This window comes from Schistocerca piceifrons, chromosome 9 (genome assembly GCF_021461385.2).
Source record: "Schistocerca piceifrons isolate TAMUIC-IGC-003096 chromosome 9, iqSchPice1.1, whole genome shotgun sequence".
Taxonomy (NCBI): domain Eukaryota; kingdom Metazoa; phylum Arthropoda; class Insecta; order Orthoptera; family Acrididae; genus Schistocerca; species Schistocerca piceifrons.
The window spans coordinates 96,614,551-96,623,586 of NC_060146.1; the positions used below are offsets into that span (position 1 = coordinate 96,614,551).

Genomic DNA, 9,036 nt, shown 5'->3' on the forward strand with positions numbered 1-9,036 from the left:
TGTAGCGCAGTTCGTCAGCAGGGGGCGTAGCTCAGATGGTAGAGCGCTCGCTTAGCATGCGAGAGGTACTGGGATCGATACCCAGCGCCTCCAGAATTTTTAACACACCAACATGCGCACACTGCCATGCAAGTGGAATAATTCACAGCCAGAAAATGTGTCAAGGCAGATACGAGCCAACGATTAGCAGCCACAATTGGCAAGCGTGCTGTAATGCGCACGAAGCACCCTCCTCCCACCACTACACTTAATTTAGAAACAGTACAAGTGTTCCCATAAGATTCTCAAACCTATGTCGCAAAGATCAGCCTTGCGCCGAATTCACAAAAATCCCACTGCACATTCCGATTCTTTACGTGCAGTCGGCTGCTACTGGTGTTGCTAGTTGTGACTGCTGATGACAGATGCCGTAGCAATCAATTCATGGAGTGAGTTGCATGTTTTGCGATACTCTGTCTCTGACAAGCAAGCAGAGGTGACATAGGCGCGAACACAGGAAGCTTGCAGCCCCTCGCTGCCTGCAGACACCGAACAGCCACACTAGGAGGGCGGCCTAAGTCGTAGGCGAAATGTGCTCATTCGCTTGTGTGCGACGTCAAGCTCTAAATAAGGCTGTCACTAGTGTGAGCGTTGCGTGAGCGTCGTGTAAAGTCGGAAAAGTCGTCTGCGTGGGTGAGTGCCATGTTTGGGGAGCGTTTCGTAGTTTGCGCAGTGCAATGGAGACGCGGAAAGTTGTTGTGGCCCAGTCTTTTGCAGTTGGACGACAAGAGTGGTACACAGTAGTAAAGTGCGAGGCAGTGAGTTGGCATGAACAGTCGAGTGCACAATGGGTCTTCAGATGTGCTTGTTACCTCAGGTGCTGTGTGATTGTCGACATGGAGTGAAAACGGAGCAACTTGTGACTGTCCCTTCAATTTAAGACGTTAAAAACGGACGGAATTTGCAGTCGTAGTACCAGAGCATCGAAACTACTTGGAACTCTTGCGTATATGAACGTATCCGCGCCTTTGTACTCTGGTCCCTTCACCCCTGCAAACCAACCAACCATCGTGTCCGTGCACATAAGAGTAGCAAAGAACGGAGAACAGCGCAGCTTGGTTGTGCTTGGGGGCGTAGCTCAGTTGGTAGAGCGTTCGCTTTGCATGTGAAAAGTCCCGGGTTCAAGCCCCGGCGCCTCCATGTTTTGTGGTCAGTGCGTGGTAAGTGTTGGTCGCGGCGAGCCTAAAGGCACGCAAGATGTTGCAAAGCCAGCGTCACAGACTCGTATACTGACGTAAGGAGAGCAAGACGTAAATGTGAGGACCGGCTGTTGTCGAGGTGTCATCGAGTGCAAATCTGCCTTAGGTATAACGGCCTAACCTCAATGAAGTCTAGAGAGTGGACAACACGTTCGTCTACCTCAGAGCGTTGGCCGAACGCTATTTTCGACGTCGTGCGTGCCACTTTGATTTTGGCCAACTACGATTCGATACAGAATGCAGGAAACCTGAAAGACACCCTCACGGACACATTGAGAGTAGTGTTTGTCAGCGGAATAATGGGAGTGCAAGGGTCTGTGCCATTGATATGGCTGTATGTAGCGCAGTTCGTCAGCAGGGGGCGTAGCTCAGATGGTAGAGCGCTCGCTTAGCATGCGGGAGGTACTGGGATCGATACCCAGCGCCTCCAGAATCTTTAACACACCAACATGCGCACACTGCCATGCAAGTGGAATAATTCACAGCCAGAAAATGTGTCAAGGCAGATACGAGCCAACGATTAGCAGCCACAATTGGCAAGCGTGCTGTAATGCGCACGAAGCACCCTCCTCCCACCACTACACTTAATTTAGAAACAGTACAAGTGTTCCCATAAGATTCTCAAACCTATGTCGCAAAGATCAGCCTTGCGCCGAATTCACAAAAATCCCACTGCACATTCCGATTCTTTACGTGCAGTCGGCTGCTACTGGTGTTGCTAGTTGTGACTGCTGATGACAGATGCCGTAGCAATCAATTCATGGAGTGAGTTGTATGTTTTGCGATACTCTGTCTCTGACAAGCAAGCAGAGGTGACATAGGCGCGAACACAGGAAGCTTGCAGCCCCTCGCTGCCTGCAGACACCGAACAGCCACACTAGGAGGGCGGCCTAAGTCGTAGGCGAAATGTGCTCATTCGCTTGTGTGCGACGTCAAGCTCTAAATAAGGCTGTCACTAGTGTGAGCGTTGCGTGAGCGTCGTGTAAAGTCGGAAAAGTCGTCTGCGTGGGTGAGTGCCATGTTTGGGGAGCGTTTCGTAGTTTGCGCAGTGCAATGGAGACGCGGAAAGTTGTTGTGGCCCAGTCTTTTGCAGTTGGACGACAAGAGTGGTACACAGTAGTAAAGTGCGAGGCAGTGAGTTGGCATGAACAGTCGAGTGCACAATGGGTCTTCAGATGTGCTTGTTACCTCAGGTGCTGTGTGATTGTCGACATGGAGTGAAAACGGAGCAACTTGTGACTGTCCCTTCAATTTAAGACGTTAAAAACGGACGGAATTTGCAGTCGTAATACCAGAGCATCGAAACTACTTGGAACTCTTGCGTATATGAACGTATCCGCGCCTTTGTACTCTGGTCCCTTCACCCCTGCAAACCAACCAACCATCGTGTCCGTGCACATAAGAGTAGCAAAGAACGGAGAACAGCGCAGCTTGGTTGTGCTTGGGGGCGTAGCTCAGTTGGTAGAGCGTTCGCTTTGCATGTGAAAGGTCCCGGGTTCAAGCCCCGGCGCCTCCATGTTTTGTGGTCAGTGCGTGGTAAGTGTTGGTCGCGGCGAGCCTAAAGGCACGCAAGATGTTGCAAAGCCAGCGTCACAGACTCGTATACTGACGTAAGGAGAGCAAGACGTAAATGTGAGGACCGGCTGTTGTCGAGGTGTCATCGAGTGCAAATCTGCCTTAGGTATAACGGCCTAACCTCAATGAAGTCTAGAGAGTGGACAACACGTTCGTCTACCTCAGAGCGTTGGCCGAACGCTATTTTCGACGTTGTGCGTGCCACTTTGATTTTGGCCAACTACGATTCGATACAGAATGCAGGAAACCTGAAAGACACCCTCACGGACACATTGAGAGTAGTGTTTGTCAGCGGAATAATGGGAGTGCAAGGGTCTGTGCCATTGATATGGCTGTATGTAGCGCAGTTCGTCAGCAGGGGGCGTAGCTCAGATGGTAGAGCGCTCGCTTAGCATGCGAGAGGTACTGGGATCGATACCCAGCGCCTCCAGAATTTTTAACACACCAACATGCGCACACTGCCATGCAAGTGGAATAATTCACAGCCAGAAAATGTGTCAAGGCAGATACGAGCCAACGATTAGCAGCCACAATTGGCAAGCGTGCTGTAATGCGCACGAAGCACCCTCCTCCCACCACTACACTTAATTTAGAAACAGTACAAGTGTTCCCATAAGATTCTCAAACCTATGTCGCAAAGATCAGCCTTGCGCCGAATTCACAAAAATCCCACTGCACATTCCGATTCTTTACGTGCAGTCGGCTGCTACTGGTGTTGCTAGTTGTGACTGCTGATGACAGATGCCGTAGCAATCAATTCATGGAGTGAGTTGTATGTTTTGCGATACTCTGTCTCTGACAAGCAAGCAGAGGTGACATAGGCGCGAACACAGGAAGCTTGCAGCCCCTCGCTGCCTGCAGACACCGAACAGCCACACTAGGAGGGCGGCCTAAGTCGTAGGCGAAATGTGCTCATTCGCTTGTGTGCGACGTCAAGCTCTAAATAAGGCTGTCACTAGCGTGAGCGTCGTGTAAAGTCGGAAAAGTCGTCTGCGTGGGTGAGTGCCATGTTTGGGGAGCGTTTCGTAGTTTGCGCAGTGCAATGGAGACGCGGAAAGTTGTTGTGGCCCAGTCTTTTGCAGTTGGACGACAAGAGTGGTACACAGTAGTAAAGTGCGAGGCAGTGAGTTGGCATGGACAGTCGAGTGCACAATGGGTCTTCAGATGTGCTTGTTACCTCAGGTGCTGTGTGATTGTCGACATGGAGTGAAAACGGAGCAACTTGTGACTGTCCCTTCAATTTAAGAAGTTAAAAACGGACGGAATTTGCAGTCGTAATACCAGAGCATCGAAACTACTTGGAACTCTTGCGTATATGAACGTATCCGCGCCTTTGTACTCTGGTCCCTTCACCCCTGAAAACCAACCAACCATCGTGTCCGTGCACATAAGAGTAGCAAAGAACGGAGAACAGCGCAGCTTGGTTGTGCTTGGGGGCGTAGCTCAGTTGGTAGAGCGTTCGCTTTGCATGTGAAAGGTCCCGGGTTCAAGCCCCGGCGCCTCCATGTTTTGTGGTCAGTGCGTGGTAAGTGTTGGTCGCGGCGAGCCTAAAGGCACGCAAGATGTTGCAAAGCCAGCGTCACAGACTCGTATACTGACGTAAGGAGAGCAAGACGTAAATGTGAGGACCGGCTGTTGTCGAGGTGTCATCGAGTGCAAATCTGCCTTAGGTATAACGGCCTAACCTCAATGAAGTCTAGAGAGTGGACAACACGTTCGTCTACCTCAGAGCGTTGGCCGAACGCTATTTTCGACGTCGTGCGTGCCACTTTGATTTTGGCCAACTACGATTCGATACAGAATGCAGGAAACCTGAAAGACACCCTCACGGACACATTGAGAGTAGTGTTTGTCAGCGGAATAATGGGAGTGCAAGGGTCTGTGCCATTGATATGGCTGTACGTAGCGCAGTTCGTCAGCAGGGGGCGTAGCTCAGATGGTAGAGCGCTCGCCTAGCATGCGAGAGGTACTGGGATCGATACCCAGCGCCTCCAGAATTTTTAACACCCCAACATGCGCACACTGCCATGCAAGTGGAATAATTCACAGCCAGAAAATGTGTCAAGGCAGATACGAGCCAACGATTAGCAGCCACAATTGGCAAGCGTGCTGTAATGCGCACGAAGCACCCTCCTCCCACCACTACACTTAATTTAGAAACAGTACAAGTGTTCCCATAAGATTCTCAAACCTATGTCGCAAAGATCAGCCTTGCGCCGAATTCACAAAAATCCCACTGCACATTCCAATTCTTTACGTGCAGTCGGCTGCTACTGGTGTTGCTAGTTGTGACTGCTGATGACAGATGCCGTAGCAATCAATTCATGGAGTGAGTTGTATGTTTTGCGATACTCTGTCTCTGACAAGCAAGCAGAGGTGACATAGGCGCGAACACAGGAAGCTTGCAGCCCCTCGCTGCCTGCAGACACCGAACAGCCACACTAGGAGGGCGGCCTAAGTCGTAGGCGAAATGTGCTCATTCGCTTGTGTGCGACGTCAAGCTCTAAATAAGGCTGTCACTAGCGTGAGCGTCGTGTAAAGTCGGAAAAGTCGTCTGCGTGGGTGAGTGCCATGTTTGGGGAGCGTTTCGTAGTTTGCGCAGTGCAATGGAGACGCGGAAAGTTGTTGTGGCCCAGTCTTTTGCAGTTGGACGACAAGAGTGGTACACAGTAGTAAAGTGCGAGGCAGTGAGTTGGCATGAACAGTCGAGTGCACAATGGGTCTTCAGATGTGCTTGTTACCTCAGGTGCTGTGTGATTGTCGACATGGAGTGAAAACGGAGCAACTTGTGACTGTCCCTTCAATTTAAGACGTTAAAAACGGACGGAATTTGCAGTCGTAATACCAGAGCATCGAAACTACTTGGAACTCTTGCGTATATGAACGTGTCCGCGCCTTTGTACTCTGGTCCCTTCACCCCTGCAAACCAACCAACCATCGTGTCCGTGCACATAAGAGTAGCAAAGAACGGAGAACAGCGCAGCTTGGTTGTGCTTGGGGGCGTAGCTCAGTTGGTAGAGCGTTCGCTTTGCATGTGGGAGGTCCCGGGTTCAAGCCCCGGCGCCTCCATGTTTTGTGGTCAGTGCGTGGTAAGTGTTGGTCGCGGCGAGCCTAAAGGCACGCAAGATGTTGCAAAGCCAGCGTCACAGACTCGTATACTGACGTAAGGAGAGCAAGACGTAAATGTGAGGACCGGCTGTTGTCGAGGTGTCATCGAGTGCAAATCTGCCTTAGGTATAACGGCCTAACCTCAATGAAGTCTAGAGAGTGGACAACACGTTCGTCTACCTCAGAGCGTTGGCCGAACGCTATTTTCGACGTCGTGCGTGCCACTTTGATTTTGGCCAACTACGATTCGATACAGAATGCAGGAAACCTGAAAGACACCCTCACGGACACATTGAGAGTAGTGTTTGTCAGCGGAATAATGGGAGTGCAAGGGTCTGCGCCATTGATATGGCTGTATGTAGCGCAGTTCGTCAGCAGGGAGCGTAGCTCAGATGGCAGTCGGCTTTTGGCGGCCGTGGTGTGCGGACCTCCGGCGTGTGCTGTGCGCTGCGGTCTGCTGCGCTCCGCTCGGTAAGTCAAGCGCCTGTTGCAGTAGTTACTGCGTTATTTGAGACTCTTGATGGATTCATATTAGAAGGAGAGATGGATCAGCCTAATAGGAGAGACACATTGAAATTTGTTTTTGACCAGAAAGGGCAGAGACCGAATTCGTTCGAAATTGAGACGTGGTTAGAAGAAGTTGTGAAAATTTCGTTTGAGGATATTATAGGTATTCACCTTTCAATTGTGAGTAGTATTGTGTATGTCAAGCTTAAAAACACGGAATTGTGTGACAAAATTGTTGAATCTAGTGGCGGAACATTTAAGTTCAAACATCACGATGGCAATGTTAGTGAAGTTCGTGTTACGCATGCTGGCTTTGGATTAAGAACTGTCCGTATCTTTGAGCTACCATTTGAAATCACCGCTGAGCAGATCAATTCCGTGATAGCTCCTTATGGGAGAATAATTAGCAATTTTGCAGAAAAGTGGTCTGCTGCTCACAAGTTCCCCGTCTTGAATGGTATCAGGCAACTGCGAGTGGATTTACACAAGCACATACCCTCGTATATAAATGTTTGTGGTTATCGGGCTATAGTAATATATGATGGGCAGCCAAGAACCTGCGCGTCTTGCGGCGGCACAGGTCATGTCCGCTCGCAGTGTATACAACGCCGAGTGGCCCAGCTACCTGTGGGCGAAGCAGTGAGACCCCCGGCCATGTCAACGTTGCCTTTAACTTACGCAGCGGCAGCCGCTGGACAACTCCATACGCGTGACGCTCCTGACGCTACTCGGGACGCTACCCAGGATGATGCAGCTCGCGACAATGAAGTGATAATGGAAGTTAGCGACTCGACGGGGACAACACAGCCAAAGAGTCAAGAAAAAGAACCAAATATCTCTGTTCAAATAGAACAAACTCCTGAACCGGTTATAGTCCTTCAGAATGAGCAGTCTCCAGAAAACCACAAGGAAATCAACCCATCACTTGCCAGAGAACAAGACCGAGCGCAAGAAACCCAAGATGTAATGGAAAACGATGAAACCTCCCCAAGAGTCAGTCCTCCAAGGAAACATAAAAAGAGGAGACTAGCTCATAAGGGAGCTGAACAACTGGCACCCCCTTTGCGAGAAAAAGCAAAGCAGATTAGCAACAAACTGCATGAAGAACAACATCGTAATCCGGTTCTGAGTATGCAGGCACCTGACCCCTTGCAAGCCAAATCAAATACACCATGCCCCATGTCAACGGAGCAGTCGTCAAACGAGAGGTTGAAGCTGATAGTAAATTTCGATGCAGACAAGGTTTTCCCTGATACTAGAAATGCAGAAAAAGAGACATCGAAAGCTAATCAACACAAAACCTGGGCTGATGAATCGGATGAAATGCATCAAGATGAAGAATTGAACGAAACTGGAGGAACGGAACAGACTTCTGCCCCAAGAGATCAACTGAAGGCGATGAATACATCATTGCCGGAACATACATGTGAAAAAGGATTTTCCTCCGACAGCACTTCGTATGACGAATACTGACTTCGGTAATGAATAGGACAATATGAACGCAGCGCAAGCCTACAAAATCGCTACGTTGAACATTAATAAGATACGCTCCTCCCTGCATTTACAACATCTGCAAGACTTTCTATACGCTGCTGACGTTGATATACTACTGTTACAGGAAGTAACAGATATTAAATTAGAGAAGATACGTGGATACAACGCCACAATAAACCCCGGTTACGGTGCAGAGCTGGGAACCGCAATTCTCACGAAAGAAGGCATCCGTGTCACACAAATAGCAAAACTTGAAAACAGCAGAGGGGTTGCAGTGACTGTTAACAATGCCCGCATCATCAACGTTTATGCACCGTCAGGCAACAATAACAGGCGTGCTAGAGCGGATTTTTTTAGAAGGGAAATCGTTCATCTCTTCGGTACACGTCAAGATTATATAATCCTAGCCGGCGATTTTAATTCTGTACTTAGCCCGAAAGACCAGACACCGAATTTCAACAAGTCCGTAGAACTGGAAAGAATAGTCCACCAAATGCAGTTAACCGATACCTGGGAACATACCCATGGTGCACAGGCCGGTTTCACATATTTTAACAGTCACTCAGCAAGCAGGCTAGACAGAATTTACGTGTCGTCCAACCTTAAGAACCACGTACTCCAGTCTGAGGTCTGGCCCACTATGTTTTCTGACCATGCCGCGTACATCACCACAGTAAATTTGGAAAAACAAGAGACTTACCGAGCGAGGGGCATATGGAAACTCAACATTACACATCTCCAAGATGAGGAATGTCGCGTAGCATTTACTAATGTGTGGCAAGAATGCGAGAAACGATTCCCGCGATACAGTTCTGCCATAGCTTGGTGGCTACAATGTGCGAAGCCTAAAATAAGAAGAATGCTGATGGATTACTCGCGACAGAAAAGTTTCTGGATTAAAAAGACGACTGAATTTTATTTTAGCTGCCTTAGAGACCTGTACACCTTGGACACACGATTAATGGAGAACTTTAGCCGGATTCAGAAAGTCAAAGCAAAACTTTTGGCGCTGAAGCGGCGACAGTCAGAAGGTTTTAAAGTCAGAGCGAGACTACACAACATTGTAGAAGGGGAAGAGACGGCTATGTACCATGTAATGCGTGAGAATAAGAGA

The 9,036-nt window shown here is 49.3% G+C and overlaps 8 non-coding genes across 8 annotated transcripts; all 8 read left to right on the forward strand.

Moving 5' to 3' along the window:
* Window positions 1-20: 20 nt before the first annotated feature.
* Window positions 21-93, forward strand: Trnaa-agc. Its single transcript has one exon. It is a non-coding gene; the product is annotated as a tRNA-Ala (tRNA).
* A 1,013-nt stretch (window positions 94-1,106) lies between these two features.
* Window positions 1,107-1,179, forward strand: Trnaa-ugc. Its single transcript has one exon. It is a non-coding gene; the product is annotated as a tRNA-Ala (tRNA).
* Window positions 1,180-1,595: 416 nt separating this feature from the next.
* Trnaa-agc lies at window positions 1,596-1,668 on the forward strand. Its single transcript has one exon. It is a non-coding gene; the product is annotated as a tRNA-Ala (tRNA).
* Window positions 1,669-2,681: 1,013 nt separating this feature from the next.
* Window positions 2,682-2,754, forward strand: Trnaa-ugc. Its single transcript has one exon. It is a non-coding gene; the product is annotated as a tRNA-Ala (tRNA).
* A 416-nt stretch (window positions 2,755-3,170) lies between these two features.
* On the forward strand, window positions 3,171-3,243 carry Trnaa-agc. Its single transcript has one exon. It is a non-coding gene; the product is annotated as a tRNA-Ala (tRNA).
* Window positions 3,244-4,245: 1,002 nt separating this feature from the next.
* On the forward strand, window positions 4,246-4,318 carry Trnaa-ugc. Its single transcript has one exon. It is a non-coding gene; the product is annotated as a tRNA-Ala (tRNA).
* Window positions 4,319-4,734: 416 nt separating this feature from the next.
* Window positions 4,735-4,807, forward strand: Trnaa-agc. The gene has a single exon. It is a non-coding gene; the product is annotated as a tRNA-Ala (tRNA).
* Window positions 4,808-5,809: 1,002 nt separating this feature from the next.
* On the forward strand, window positions 5,810-5,882 carry Trnaa-ugc. The gene has a single exon. It is a non-coding gene; the product is annotated as a tRNA-Ala (tRNA).
* The last annotated feature ends 3,154 nt before the right edge of the window (window positions 5,883-9,036 follow it).